Source organism: Ailuropoda melanoleuca, chromosome 16 (genome assembly GCF_002007445.2).
Source record: "Ailuropoda melanoleuca isolate Jingjing chromosome 16, ASM200744v2, whole genome shotgun sequence".
In the NCBI taxonomy this organism is placed as follows: Eukaryota; Metazoa; Chordata; class Mammalia; order Carnivora; family Ursidae; genus Ailuropoda; species Ailuropoda melanoleuca.
In genome coordinates this window covers 22016233-22032677 of record NC_048233.1, presented here as the reverse complement: position 1 = coordinate 22032677, position 16445 = coordinate 22016233, and the positions used below count along the sequence as shown (strand labels likewise).

Genomic DNA, 16445 nt, shown 5'->3' with positions numbered 1-16445 from the left:
TACTTCTTTTAGCTTAATGTTAAAAGTAGCTTGCATTCTCTGAGTGTATCTTATCAATTTTGCTAAAGTGGGGAGAAAGCTGGAAATAACATTTTGCCATTCATAGTCTGCAGAGAAGATAGATATTTTAAATGATATACATATTTATTTTATCTCTCCTACCCTACGTTGATATATATCGTTCTGATGATTAATTTTCCGGTAATTACTAGTTATTACGTATAGCACCTATTATATGTTAGGAACTCCGGACAGAGCAAAACACAAATCAAATGAGGTCTTTCTCTGGCAACTGTCTTCCACTGGAGGCAGTAGACAATTATTAAGTTAAAAAAAAGTAATTATAAACTGAAATGAATGCTAGTAATGAAAAAAATAAAGAGTGTGCAGACACTTAGAGCTTCCAGGGGAAGGTTTGCTTTGAGCTTTGAGCTGAAGGATGAGAATGGGTCGTCAGAATCGCAGAGGACAATTTTCCTGGTTCAGGGACAGCAAGTGAGACGTCTTGGGGATCAGTGAAGTGTGCCAAGTTCAAGGAGCAGGAAGGAAACTGGTGTGGTTGGAACATCACAACTGGTGTGGGGCATACTTTTAGAAGATAAAAGTGGAGAGGTGGGCAAGAGCCAGACCTTTCCTCCTGGTGGGAATATGGCTCCTGGTTATTACTACCCTTGGTCAATGTGAGTTCAGAAGCTGGGCAAACCTGCCTCTTCAGGGAGAGGGATGTAACAGGGAGAGGCTGGAGAAAGTGAGACCTGAGAGTTCAAGACAGAGAAACCATATATATTCTGGGAAGAAAACTTATCTTACTAAACAATATTTTGCTTTCATTTTCACATTTTTAGATTCCTTCTGATATCCAAAAAGAGCTTATCAAGGCAGTGGAAGTGTTCAAATCCATTTAAGCACTTTGACGGTTTCTCAAAACTTTCCTTGTTAATAAGTCTTGTAATTTACGGGTAGAGCCAGCCCATAAGGGGGTGAGTGGCCTCAGTAAAGGGATCAAATTGATACCAATGTCCTCAGTAGTTGAAACTTGTGTGTATTTTTGTGACTGCGTGTGTGTGAATGGCTTTGTTAAGTAGTATCCTAAATTAAATATTTCCAAAACAGTCTTACCTCGGCAATAATATGGTAAGACTAAAAATAGAAGACTGGCATTGGAAACTCTAAGAGCAGAAAATTTATAATGAAGGACTCATGATAAAAAGTACTAAAGTGGATATTAATAGACCTGAATGGTTAAATAAGGAGGTAAGCACTAACATCTTTTTAGTTAAGCCCTACCTGTAACCAATTCCATTAGTAACAAAGGGCTCACAATGACTTACACAAATCACTGACCATTACCTATTCTCATTAATTATCATACCATTTCAGTGACCAAAATTGATGGAAAGAAAGGAAAATAATGAAGTAAATTGGTAAAGCTGGAAACTGTGGAAGTTCATAGGTGTGACATAGAATATTGATGATTTTCAGAACTCAGTTCTCTGTAAATGCTCAGAGCTTGTCTGAAAATAAAGCAAGAAGAGTTGAGTAAAATACAATATCCTTAAAAGTTTAAATAGCAATAATATGGGATTACAAATAATAGCAAATAATATGGATTACAATGTGGACTTTAAATTAAAAAAGAAAAGGTGCAATGGAATGAAACTTCTATCATGGAATGAGACTTCTAAAGATAATACAGCAATGAAAGTCACCAGCTTGTTCCAGGATATACATTAAATGAGAGTGTGATAGTAGTGGATATATCATGAAGATAAAACATTTGGCTACCAATCATATAAATGAGAGAAAACTGTTCACATTGAACCTAATTCATTTCTCACTTGCTTAATTGCTGATTTAGCTTCTAAAAAGCTAATATTAGTTCTGTACAACTGGATATTTACATACAAAAGGAGGCAAAATCCTTTTTGCAGAATTGATCCTTAACTGACACCATATACAAAAATTAACTGCCAGTGAATCAAATATCTAAGTGTAGGACTAAAAGAACTATAAAAATACTAGAAGAAAACAAAGGGGTAAATCTTTATGAAAATGAATTGGGCAGTGGTTTCTTAAATGTGCCACCAAAAGCACATGTAACAAAAGAAAAAAATAGATAAAGTGGCTTCATCAAAATTAAAAACTTTTGTGCATTAAAGGACACTATCAAAAGAGTGAGGCCATAACTGACAAAATGAGAGGAGATATTTGCAAATTGTGTAGGGTAAGACTCTAGTATCTAGAATGTATAAAGAACTCATAGCTCAACAGCAAAAATACAGACAACTCAATTAAAAAGTAAGCAAAGTACTTGAATAAACATTTCTGCAAATAATATATACAAATGGCCAAAAAGCACATGAAAAGATGCTCAAGGTCATGTTATTAGGGAAATACAAATCAAAACCACAATGAGATACAACTTTATATCCACTGGGGTGGTTGTAATAACAATATTAAAAAAAAAAAGTGTTGGTAAGGATATGGAGAAATTGAAACACTCATACATTGCTGATGGGAATGTGAAATGGTGTAACCACTGTGAAAAATAGTTTGGCAGTTTCTCAAAAAGCTATACATAAAGTTACTTCATGACCTAGAAAGTTCACTCATATACCCAACAGAAATGAAAACATATGTCGACACAGAAACTCTTACACAAATGTGTAAATATGTATAGCAGCATTATTCATAATAGCTAACAGGTAGAAACAACCCAAATGTCCATCATTAGATGAATGGAAAAATAATGTGTTATGTGCACACAATGGAATATTATTTAGCCATGAAAAAGAAGGGACTTTTGACACCTGCTACAACATGGTTGAACTTTAAAGACATTATGTTAAGTGAAATAAGCCAGTTATAAAAGGACAGTGTATGATTCCACATATGTGAGGTGCCTAGAGTAGTTTAATTCATAGAGACAAAGGTAGAATGGTGAGGGAGCCCAGGAGGATGGCAAGAGATGAGTGTCTGCTTGATGGGTGCTGGGTTTCCTTTTGGAATGATGAAAATTTTTTGGAACTGATAGACACTGTGGTGCATAATATTGTGAACATACAGTTGATTCTTGAACAACATGGGTTTGAACTGCATGGGTCAAATTACTCACAGATTTTTACAGTATAGTGCTGTACGTGTGTTTCCTCTTTCTTATGATTATCTTCACATGTTCTTTTTCCTAACTTACTTATTGTAAGAATACAGTATATCATACATAAAATGTACCAAACATGTTAATCGATCGTTGATGTTATTGTTAAGATTTCTGGTCAACAGTAGGCTATTAGTAAAGTTTTGGGGGAGCTAAAAAAGTTATATGTGGGTTTTCTACTGTGAGGGGAGTTGGAGTCCCTAACCCTTGTATTGTTCAAGGGTCAACTGCTTTAAATGCCACCGAACTGTACACGTTGAAATGGTTAAAATGGTGAATTTTATGTTACATGTATTTTACCATGAACACACACACACACACAATGATAACAGTTACAGTGAAAAGAATTGATCCTTGAGCTGAATTCCAATCAGCAAAAAAGAACTGTTTTGACTAAGAGGTTGACTAAGATAATCTTGGAACACAATGTCAGAGTCTAAGAAGGAGGATGAGTCTGAAGGAATGAGTTGCTATTTAAGAAGTTATTTTTGGGGGCGCCTGGGTGGCACAGCGGTTAAGCGCCTGTCTTCGGCTCAGGGCGTGATCCTGGTGTTATGGGATCGAGCCCCACGTCAGGTTCCTCTGCTGCGAGCCTGCTTCTTCCTCTCCCACTCCCCCTGCTTGCGTTCCCTCTCTCGCTGGCTGTCTCTATCTCTGTCAAATAAATAAATAAAATCTTAAAAAAAAAAAAAAGAAGTTATTTTTGATGGTACAATCAAAGGGATCCCAGGGCCGATAAAAAGGAAGAGGTATCAGGAATCGTCTGTCAGGGAAACTGAAATCAAGACTTTGTTCAAGTTTGAAGAAACGAAAACAAAAAACTAAGGGAAGAAAGTTCTCCAACATTATATGGGGTGAGAAAGGAGGAGATTAAGTACTTGAGGAAGATAATATTATACTAACAGTTAAGAAAGAAAGCAAACTATTCAAATTCTATTTTATTTAACTGTAAAATCCAGTAATTTGTAGTTGTCTTTCTTTTTTCCTTTCTTCTGCTTTTTGGAAGCCTATTTTTCCTGGAATAATCAAGAAGTGTCTCTCTCTCCCTCTCCCATAATCTGTGTGCATGTGTGCATGTGCACATGTGTTTTGTTGGGACTAGAGATGGTGAGGGATGAAAAGAGGAATCATAATGCACAGCCTTTACATTCAGACTATCACCAACCATTCCCAAAGGGAAGATATACTTGCAAATGATTTAGTTGGGGAAACAGAAGAAAGCAGGAAGTCGCTAAGACAATTTTAAAGAGGTACAGATTTGGGGATGACTTTCTCTAAAATTTCATTATTTACTATAAAGCCAAAAAATTTAGACAGTATGGAATTGGCTTTAAGGCCATCATTTAGGTCAGAGTGGGAGGAGAATTGAGAGTCTAGAAACAGTTAAATTCATATATAAAAGCATCATACTTGACCATGGTGGCATTAAAAATTGGTAGGGAAAGTATGGCTCTTCAATACATGGTACAAGGACAATTGGTTATCCATATGGAAAAAAGTAAAATTAGATCCTGGTGACAGAATAAATTCCAGGTGGCTTAAAAATCTGGAAGTGAAAAGCAAAACTTGAAAAATTCTACAGTTAAAAACTGGAATATTTTTATGACCTTAAGTTAAGGAAGGATTCCGTAAAGGAAAGGCTAGTAAATTTGGTCTTATTGAAATTGTATTTTCTGTACATCAAAAGGGACCATTAAAAAACAAAACAAAACAAGAATAAGTCACTTACAGGAGATAGTGGAAAACCTATAGCATTTAGAGCTTTAGCAGTAGAAAAAAAGACAACCTGATAGAAAAGTGGGCAATGAGAATAAACAGGCATTTTACAGAAGAAGAAACATAAATGCCCAATAAAATAATATACAACTTCACTAGTTATGATTGAAATTCAAATTATAATAATTTATCATTTCAGACCCATCAGGTTGAGGAAAATGAATGACAGCATCAATGTTAATAAGGGTAGAGAGCAGTGAGAGACCTCCTACAACTTTAGTGGCAGTGGAAATTGGTACAGTCACTTTGGAGAGCAATTTGGTAGTATTTGATTGGAAGAAAATGAAAAACCATAATATTTTCAACAGACAAAAGTAAAGTATAAGGTTTATTCATATAACAGAATGAATGAACTAGGATGACAAGTATCAATACTGATAAATATGAAAATATTATATCCTTTTGCTATGATGAATTCTTTTTGGGTAAAGTGGAGAAAGGTTGCTTTGAAGGTGTCGATTATGGAACACACAGTTTGGTGATGTTTTAACTGGTTGGATAGCCCTAACCACGAAGTATTGATTAATGGATTGAGTAAGGAAGGTGTTGTTTTCATTAGCTTTTTTGATAATTAACAAGCACCTCAAAACTTAGTGGCTTTAAACAACCACCATTTTATTTAGCTCATGATTTTGCATGTCGTCTAGGATGGCTGAGACTACTTGGATGGTTGGGGCCTTTCACCATGTGGTCTTACATCTTCCAGTAGATTAGCCCAGGCTGCATGTGGCAATGTCTGGGTTCTAAAAACCAGCAAGAGTGGACACATTGCAAAGCACAAGTACTTTCTTGGACCCCTGCTGATGTTAGATTTAGGGTTGGGGAAATAAACTAATGGGAGGGGCTGTAAAATTACATTGTGAAAGGGTATTCATACAGGTATGGAAAAATTTTGTGGACATTTTTACAATCAATTACAGGTGTCTTTACACAGGTATCTTGCTTTGGTCTATGAAACTTTTGTATCAGTTACTTGGATAATGATTCTTAACTTGGGGCTAGCTCAAAATGCAGCTTTTAGTAGAATGGCTTTACCCCCAATTTGAGTACCAAGGACCATTAGGTCTAACCGGTTTCTGCCAGTAGCACTTGGCCCATACCTGGAAAGTAAATTATGTTTTTCTTTAGAGATGCATTCCCCAGAAAAGCAGGGAGGGAAGACAATGAGTGGGACGAATTCAGCCATACCGACTTCCCTGTAACCTAAGAACTTTCCTCTGGAAAGGGATGGGATGAAAACCTATGCCCTTGAGGTCAAATGGACTTTGCTTCTTCTATGGCCCCAACATTCTGGGTGGAATCTTTTTGAAAGTATGTAGCAGTAACCAGCTAAACAAAAACCAACTTAGCTTCTAACTGTGATAAGAAGTATTGGGGTTAGGGGGAGAATTGAAGACGGATGGGGGCCCGGTGGGGGGGTGCGCAGCAGACAAGGAAGGGATATGCCAAAACCTTAATGGTTACCATCCATTTGGTAGCTGAGCTATGGGTCCTCGTGTTTTCTTCTTTATGTTTTATGAAGTTTTCAATAGCTATAATGAGCACATATTATGTTAAAAATCAGGAGGAAAAGAAACTTTCTCAGAGCCAGGATTTAAATTGGGCCAGACACCGTACATTATTCACATTTATACCTCATACCCATTTTAATCCTATATAGGTGCCACTCTCTAAATGTTTATTGAATGCATGTTAAAATTACAGGGAGTTCAGTTTGGCTCACTGCGAGAAAGAATTTTCTAGGATGTAAAGTAGTTCAAAAATGCAGTGCTCTGTCAAGCAGTAAATGCCATCCCGGAAAGCACCCAGACAGAGATTGGATTAAACAAGCAATACCTTGGAAAGAGTTAATAGTCCGATTGCAGATTTCAGGTAAGGCATCATGGGGGAGCTTGCATTAAATAGATGAGTAGAATTTCAGTAGGTGAAAAAGGAGGGGACAGTGGAAATGAAAGAATAGTTTAAAAAAAAATAAATGACTAGATGACTCTAAAAGCCCCCACCTAACTAGGATTTCCAAATATCACAGCTTGAGAGATTGGATTCTTTTAAAGAAAAATGCTGTAGTTTCAATCTTAGCATGGATTTCCTTTATGCTAGTAAATTGTTTCTGCCATTTGCCTCTATCATCCCATTACTGGGCTGTTTTTTAATAAATTTATTATAGAATAGTATCCCTTATTCCCTTTGTACCTCTTCTTTTTTTGTGAATATCTAATTTGTATTTTCTACTTTTAGAAACTTCTCAAATTTCAAATTTTGCCATTCGTTTTATGCAGTAAGACATCACTGATACAATGTACAATAATATGTCATTCATAATTTTGTTATGATGTAGAATTTTATTTCATTCATATTCTGTATTCCCTTTATTGTGTGTGAGCTTAAATACAAGACCTGTGATATTTAAAAAACATCAATACCTACTGTGTATTCCTCTGAGAAGTCGAGCATGTCTGAAATATTGTGATTTCTTGTCAGGCAATGTCACAAAGCCAGTTTATTTTTTGAATTGGTGAACAAAGAGCCAAACTTAAGAATGCACTTGGGCTTTGTTCTTCAAAAGTTGTTCTGAATGACAATTAAAAGAAAGGAAGTAAAGAAAATATAGCAGCAGAACTCTTGCTCCCTGGAATGTTTTTCAGGTTTTTCCATAAGGTGTCGACAGTTCTTTGTCAACTTGGAGGCTTGAAAAACAAAAAGCAGTCTTGTTTGTCAGGTGTTCGGGCGGCGGCACCCCTCCCCAAATCCTCCCGCGAGCACAGAGCTCTAGTTCAGATATTTCTGTGTTATGTAATTTAGTGTGTCTCTAAATGTCATTCCCTACTATCTCATGCTTTGCTTGCAGATTGGATGCCTACAGCTTACCACCAGTTACCCTGAAGTGCTTAAGGCACATATCTCGTTCTCTTTGACATTGCGGGTTTATTGGTAAAATGAAGCTGTTAGCCAAAAAAAAAACAAAAAACAAAACTTTTTTAAACTAACTTTTATAGTAAAACATGCATGTGTTTTGGATATATTTTATTCAACTATTTCCATTTATCCAAATATTTGTCCAGTATTTTGATTTTTTTTCCACTGAGGGGGCTCCCTGACCATACAGTTATTTTCTTATTTCTGTACCTTTGTTACAGATAATCATACAGATATATAATTTTATTGTATCACTTACTGCCATCGTATTTGTTTCTTTGAGCTCTTGGGATGTTTTAGTCAGTGGTCTTTGACTGAACAGTGAGAAAGAACACTTTACAATTCCAGAACTACTCTTCATGGTCACAGAAATGTCAGTGAATGTGAGTTTATACTTTCTTTCTGTTAGCCAACTATCATTCCAAAGTGAGATAAATAATTACTTTCACTGAGTTTGAAGTTAGGGTTTTGGAAAAGGCACTTGCAAATGATAGATTTGCCTGTTTCCTTTCAAATCAAGATCTAAGTAAATAAAAAGTATATGAAAATTAACAAGGCTTTTAATAAAAACACATTTTTTAAAAAAATTAGGCAGTCTCCAGATTTCAAGGTATTTTTAAATCACATATTATGATTCTGTTAATCATCTAAAGTATTTCATCATTAAATGTCAGTTTTGAGCATACTGTTTGTCTATCCTTAAATTGTTGTGCCTGCTCTTATGTATCAATTCCTTTCATTGAAGGGAAAAAAATACCTATATGCTTTCCATTTCCTATATAATAGAGGTGGTATAATAACTGTAAAAAGCCATTAGAACTACTTTATGTAAACTCTTTTATTATACCAAACACTTGTAGAGAGCCAACTAACTTTACAGAAACGAAGAAGGAAATATAGTAGCTGAGAATCCCCACATTCAGAATACATCCTTCATTTACTTTAACTATTCAGGTCTCATCTTAAAGAATTCCTTATAGGAATCTCTATGGCAATCTGGTGTTTAGACCAGAGAGGAAAGCACATAAGGCATGGGCATTTTACCAGTCTTTCTGCTCTTTGTCATATGCTGTTTGGTTATCACCTAGAGGGTACTTCTGTGCCTCAATTTCCCACATTTATCAAAGATGACAATATAGCTCTGTAGTATATACATTTAAAAATTTTAACAAAAATTAAATTTCCTGTTTAGTTAAATTTTTTTCTATGCATGAATATATAAAGACATAGATGTGTAATCATATATAAATTCCTAATATTCATATAAAAGTAGAAAACCTAAAGCTCATTCTTTAGAATGGCAGGACACTAAAATATTCATGCCAGTTTTTCCAATATATCAATTTATGGGACTAGATCTGGCAAAGCTATCATTTGTAATGACGACTGGAATGCAGATGGGTTTTAGTGACTGTATATAGAAACTGGGGGGAAGGGAGTAGCAATCGTTCTTTGTTTTTTAGGATGAAGCAGAAAAATCTGCTCTCTCCTATATATGGAGGAATTTGTTAGAAGCAAGAGCTAAAATAAGGAATTATTGATCAGCTAGCAATTACATTTCTTTTATCTTCCCACTTCACTAATATTTTTGCCCTCTGAAAATGTATATATATTTTTACACAGATAGATTACTGACTTTTGGATGAGTACCAGTAGTTTTCATCTGCAACCAGTATATTACTGGTGTTATCTAAATACTCTTTAACGAGTCATCAGCAATTTTATCATAAGTATCTCAGGCATAAAAACTGATAATTAAACATTTTGTTACATTCTTAAGTAATTGGAAATGATTCTCAACCATAGGATGCAACCTTTGTATGGGGTGCAATTCAGAAGGCTGAGTGAACAAGGCATTTGAAAAGATACTTCTCTTTTAAATGTATATCCCTAATTAAGATTTACTGCCATAATGGACTGCTGTTGTCAATAGGGTTGTATAATGTTTCTCAAATGCCTTGAGATGGAAAAGTTAGCAAATGACTGACGGATTTAGGGGATAAAATGATGTTTTATCAATGTAAGAATCTATAGCCATATTCAAGTGGAAAGAGCAAATCATCTGAAAGAGTGAATAGAAGGTAGATAGATAGAAGGAAGACTAAAATTAGCCTGTAGTGTTTAATAAATCATTCAGAATATCTTAATTAATATTAGATTGCCAGATTATTCACTTACATTCAAGTAATCAAATCCATATATGTGTGTCTCCTCTCGATGCTTCCCCTGTTCTCCAAATAGTCTTTTATTGTCTCTTCCAGATTCGGCAGGTATGTATGGAAATGTATGATAGTTCAGTGTCTATGCAAAGCTCACCAACGCATCTTTTAGTAGCAGAAATTGTTGTTCTATAATGTTCTTATATTAATGAAAAAACTTATATAAATGATAACAACAGACAATTGCTAGAACAGCTTATCCAGGTCTCATAATTCTAGGGAACAAGGGAAAGTTCAGTCCATTCAAAATGAGCCCTTTCCATTAAAATCTACTTCCACCATTAGATCAATATTGGAAATTTGTCAGATCACCATATTTTTGACTCAGGAAACCTGTGTTGATACAACCTTGATTTAACATGAAAAAAACTGAGATTAATGGTAGGGGGAATTTATACTTTCTCTTAGGATTTCTAAAATACGAGGTCAGAGATTCTCACCCGTTGCTCACAGCTTTCCTGGGGGAATGGAAGTGCCTCCTCCTGCTTTTTGGCCCATTTCTGAGATATCAGTTGGGAAGATGGTGAGGAGTAAAGAGCTCTGTCTCTCTCTTCATTATACGGAGACTCTGTTGGCTCTATTTGTAAGGCAGGGCAACAAGAGATGCTTTTATTTTTGTCTGTTGTTTGAATAAATGGAGGCTGTAAATATTTAGAGCAATCTATTTTTAAGTACTAACTCCCTTCTATATTTTAAAAGGAAGATTTCCAAAGGGGAAAAAAATATTTAAGAATCGATTCCTAGAAAAGTGGAATGTGATTGTTTCCACATATTCTAAATGTACTAATTACAGTAGAAAATGAAGTGATCTCAGAATTTATAACTGGAGGTTATACCTTTTTTTTTTTTTTAAGATTTTATTTATTTATTTGAGAGAGAGAGAGACAGCCAGCGAGAGAGGGAACACAAGCAGGGAGAGTGGGAGAGGAAGAAGCAGGCTCCCAGCAGAGGAGCCTGATGTGGGGCTCGATCCCACAACGCTGGGATCACACCCTGAGCCGAAGGCAGACGCTTAACAACTGAGCCACCCAGGCGCCCCTGGGGGTTACATGTTAACTTGAAGTTAGTTGCTCTCCAATACATCACATTCATAATCACTTTTCAGAGTATTTGCCCTCAGCAGGAATAAAAAGCATATACTCTGCCATTTTAATCATTTTATCAAAGATAAAATAAATTCATCCTCCCCAGGTAGACCTTTACACCCTAGTAAACAAGTAAACTTGCCTGGCACTTGTAGGCAAAGTGCCCAATTGGTTTTATTCCATATAGTTTCATGAACACATAGGTAAAAATAGAAATGAGAAGATAAGTAATAAAGATAAGGAATATTTATTGCTTCGTATTACTGTTTAAATATACACACAGGGTGGGTGTTACAATTAAACCACAACATCTGTCTTTGAAAATTTGTCAATTCAACCTTTTCTCTTATCGACATATTTCACTCATAATTATGGTTAAAATTTCAGTAATTTATAGAACAATAGTTATTATTCCTATGACTATGTAATGAAGACAATCTAAAAACTTATATATACATATCTGTATGTATATATAAGTGTGCATATATATATATATATATATGGGGGAGAGAGAGGGAGGGAGGGATGGAGAGAAAGAGAGAGAATAGACTTAGTGGTTCTTTAAACCCTGTGGTTGTAGTGTAGCTGCCTGGGCAGTGTCCAACATGTAGAAACGTATGCAGGAGCCATTGGTACTAAGTTAATTAAATGTATATTTAAATAATTAAAAAAAACCAGGTCATTCTAAATTTTGTGAAAACATGGTATTTCTATGTCATTTTTGTTTCAAGATCTTGGAACCCTGTCTTTGGTACTTTAAGTACTATCTTGAAATATTGCTGGTACAAAAATAATGATTCATGGAATGAATGGATTTCACATCCTAAACCTTGAATATTTGATTATGTGTTTTGTATTTTACAGTCATGTGTTCACTGAGTTGGAAAATTCTCACCAACCTTTGTGGATTTGTATCTAGTGACTAATTTAAAGGGAGAAAAAAAATAAGGCAGAACTGTTTTCCTGAATATTTTGACTCTTCCTGGGCCTGTAGGCCACTCAGACTCCATAGAGAGGACTACAGTTACTAGAAATGAAATAATAACAATAAATAACCAATAAAGCTTGGTTTTGTGGATGAAACATCAGTACCTGGGAAAACATTTCTGAAGTTTTCTCCTGCCCTCTAGCTCTATTAATATATTTTGAAACTAATTTTTCCTAAGGTATGGCAGTTTACTCTTCCTCCTTCTCCTTTCCACCTCTTGTTTGTGAAATTCTATAATCCGAAGTCTGCGAGTTTAAGGTTATTTAAAAACAAACTAATAGATTTTCTATTCTTGAGACATTTCTACAAGTACTGGGGGAGTATAGCACTGCACTCTCCACTGTTTCTTGAATCATGTCTTAAGGGAAAAACATTCAAAGGCTGTGCAGCCTGCAGTATATACCGATTTTACCCAATACTTCAGAGGCTTTAAATTATTTCCAACCAGGAGTTTCTTAACCAAGGTTTATTTTGACAATGAAAAAAATGTACAGTGTTTTCTCTCCCTTAACAGCCAATTTATGTTTGCCAATGCTTCCTTTGGAAACATAGACGGTTATAGGTAAAATGGTTTTAAAATCATTTTGAATACTCTTGGCTTTCTTAACTACCCAAAAGAAAATTTTTGATTTGGCAAAACTAGTTTGAGTTGAGAAATGCTGTAAGAAGCATTTTACTACCAAGTAAAATATTATTAGTGTAATTTAAATTTTTTGTTTGTCTATTTCTTTTGTTTTTGAGCTTGTCTTGCTTGTCTGTGTGGATAACTTACACTGTTTAACTTTCCTTTGGGAATTTTTTTTTACTAATTTCAGTGTGCTGAGTAACTTTTATTTTGAAGAGGACATCAGAGGGAGGGATGTTTTCAGAATTAATTTCTTTGTCCATTAATAATAGTTCCTTTGTAATTTCTTTGCCAAAAATTAATAGTAGTTTTTCTTTTTTGTTAATGACAAAGTTTGTTTGTTTCCAAAATGGAAGAACTTTTTCTTCTTTCAAATGTGACACATTTGAAACCATTGGTGGAAATCTGTCTAGGTACACCTCCCTCCCATTTATCAGGAAGTTGTTGCCTAAAGGAACAATAGATTATATTGTGTATGTGGGACTTATTCAGCCCATGACCACTAATACGTGTGTATATTATAACCAAATAATTAACAAAACATAATTATGTAAAAGTATGGAATTAAATCTTGCTTTAACATAATGATACTTGCAATAATTCATTGTGGATAAGAATGAGGATTTTGAGGTCAGAATGCTTATCCCACTCACTATGACCTTAAGCAAGTTAGTTTACCGCAAAAATGGGCACAGAAATTGCACCTAACTCAGAGCTATTGTGAGACTAAATGGAGATAATGTGTATGGAATGCATAGAACTGAATTCCTGGCATGTAGTAAGCCAGAGCCCCAGACTCAACTGTGTAGTTTTCACATGACCCAAAGGTGCCCAGTTGAAGACATGAATGGGGGTGAATGGAGCTGACGTTCACCCCTTACACCTCTAGCTGGCCATGCTCTTGCTTGCTGGGCAAGGTCAGTCAGAAGGAGATGGCCTTTTATTTTAAGCACAGGTAACGGATAAGACTGTGGTGGCTCAGTAGGTCAGCTGTCTTTATTATCGTGATAGATAAAAATTACATATCCTCCTTTTTAGGTGGTCTCTGGGGATTTTGAAGTCAGCCTGTCTTCCACATAATCATTATGAAAGTATGATGTTAACACTTCCTCCACAAGGTAGTTAGAAAGTGAATAAGACAGATACCCCAGTGATTATATTACAACCCGTTTAGCATCATTGGTATTTTATAAAGCTTACCAATCAGGAGAAAGATAGCCATAGTTAAGATTTAGTATTTATAATAAGGTAAGCGATGGGATAAGACTATTTATAATGGGACAGCTATTAAAGGACAGTACACATGTTTTGAGTTTCCACTGGAGTTACAGAATAAAATAGGTGGTAGAACATGATTAGAAATTATAAGAGGGAGACCATTTTTTTGAAATTAAAGATGATAATTGATAATAACTACAAAGTTATTGTAACTGGTAGGATGGCTGGATGTTTGAATTGGTGAAGTATCATATTTATATTTTACTGGATTCTGAAGTAAGATGTATAAAGAAATGTTTTTAAACTGAAATTTCATTTTAAAAATGTCACACATAGGGTTTTAATTAAAGAACAATAAAGGAGCAAAATAAAGAATCAGGAATCTTAGGTCTTAGAAAGATAACACAAAATATGAGATCTGTTATATTTTGAAGCTAACACAGGAGGGAAAAAAAAAACAACAGGAGCTCTCCCATGTTGTCAGTTATACTAAGGAAATTAAGTGTGAATTCTAGCTGTACAGGAGACTCTCACGTAACCGTTTCACTGACTGTACTTCGCCCTTCTGCTTCCTGAATCTAGACACAAACGGCATGATTCTCTTTCGATCCCTCTTCCCTCCCTACTGCCTCTATTCAAATACCACTTGGCTGTATTAGGTTGACAGTTTCACATGGTTCAACCATTTATAGATAAGCCAGTCCAGTTTAAGACCTTTGTGATCACATTGACTCCTTTCCCATCTCAGCCACTATTATCTGGCTTCCAAAGCACACCTTCCCCCCCGCCCTTTCACGCATCTTCACAGCAAAAAACCCATACTCTCATCCCTTCTGTTAAAATCCTAAAGTAGCCTTGTAATTTCTTTTCTGGCACCCATCTTGTATTATACCAATCAATTGTAGTTAAGGATAGCACTTAAGGACCACCATCTACGCTTTGGCCCCAACCTAAATTTCCAGACCTGTCTTGCCTTAATCCCATATAAATAGGATCATCAGATAATGGGCCACTAAATATTCCTTATTATGATCCACATGTTTCTGTTCCCTTTTGTGTTCCCCAAGGTAAATTCTGTGTTTCTCATTCTCAGCTCAACTACACTTCCCATGATGCTTTTCAGATGGGAACTCAGTAGCCACCATAAATTATATCCAGCCTGCCTGCCATAGTGGGGAATTTGCACTTTCAACTTGTAAAATGAAAGAAATCTTATACCTATTTGTGTATCTAAGCCCTTTGCATAGTGTGGATGATTATACTGGTTTAAGTTGTATGTCTTACAACTATTATAAACTGCATATTATAAACTGCATTAAGATATCTTCAATGTGTATTGTACTTTACCATTGTTTGGTACAATGCCTGGCAGATAGCATATGCTTAATCCTGTAGAATAAATATTGCAGAATTTTGGGCTCAGTACGTGTTTTCAACTACATATATGTGATTATATATATTTGGGCTTTATTATTCACAGCATAATATCTGGTGACATACTATTAATATTTTTTCCATCTGCTATAGAAAGGAGATTCCTTAATTCACTTTGGAATATTTAATCTTATTGTTTATAGAAAGGGAAAATGAAAATTTTGTTAAGAAATTAATTGAATAAGCTTGGGAAATTGTCAGGCACTTGATTAATAAATGCATTTTTAATTTTTATGACACATGAAATTTTATATACTGTAAAGGAAATAGTCACTCCAACATTTAAGCAATTATACAAATTATTTTCTATATTATAAGAAAAAGCCCTCTTTTTAGGTCACCTAAGCATATCCAAAATAACTGGAGAGTTTGTTGTGTTTATTATCAAAATATATTATGACATCTTTGTAAAATCATCAGATAAGATGAGGTATACTCCTAATAATCAGTGGTTTAAAATAAATGTGAAGAAATAACTTAAACATATTTTGATAAGAGGATTACCTGGTTGAAATCTCAACAGCACAGATATCTGTGGTTTAAATTAAAAAGAAAAATGAAGAAGGAAAACAAAAAAAGGCAAACAGTATTTGTGTTCCTGCATTTCAGGTGAGGTACCTACATTTTCCTTGTATTTTTTCTTTCTCATTAACTGTAGAAACCCATAGAAATAAGTCTCTGTGCAGCTCCAAGTGCCCCCACTCCATTTTAGATGATATTTCCAATAAGGGTACTGTTTCTTGCAAAGAATATTACATCTCACTAATTGTCCTACAAATCCCATTCTTAATTAAAATCAAAATCTTCATGGTAACAACTTTACTATATAGCTTGCAAATATGCGCTTTTCTTGTTTGTTTGGAGGACGATGCTCTGGATACATCTTTTTTTTTTTTTTCCTTCGTTCAAAAAGGAGCAGCCCTGGTGAGAAAAATTTACAGCAATTGATTTTGTTTGTTTGTGGCTGCAGCCATAAAAACTCCCAAGCAAAACTAAATAGTGCTTGTGGGGCACAGGCGTGGTGGTT

General features: G+C 35.1%; 1 protein-coding gene across 10 annotated transcripts in view; it reads left to right on the top strand.

Moving 5' to 3' along the window:
* SOX5 (SRY-box transcription factor 5) overlaps window positions 1-16445 on the top strand; it is a 960947-nt gene that overhangs the window by 429929 nt on the left and 514573 nt on the right. The window contains exon 1 of one of the 10 annotated variants that reach the window (XM_034644609.1): window positions 3843-6805. The exons of the other annotated variants lie outside the window; for them this stretch is intronic. The gene's annotated coding sequence lies outside the window, so the exon portion shown is untranslated. Of the gene's footprint in view, window positions 1-3842; window positions 6806-16445 lie in introns of those variants that run through there. 10 annotated transcript variants of the gene reach the window in all.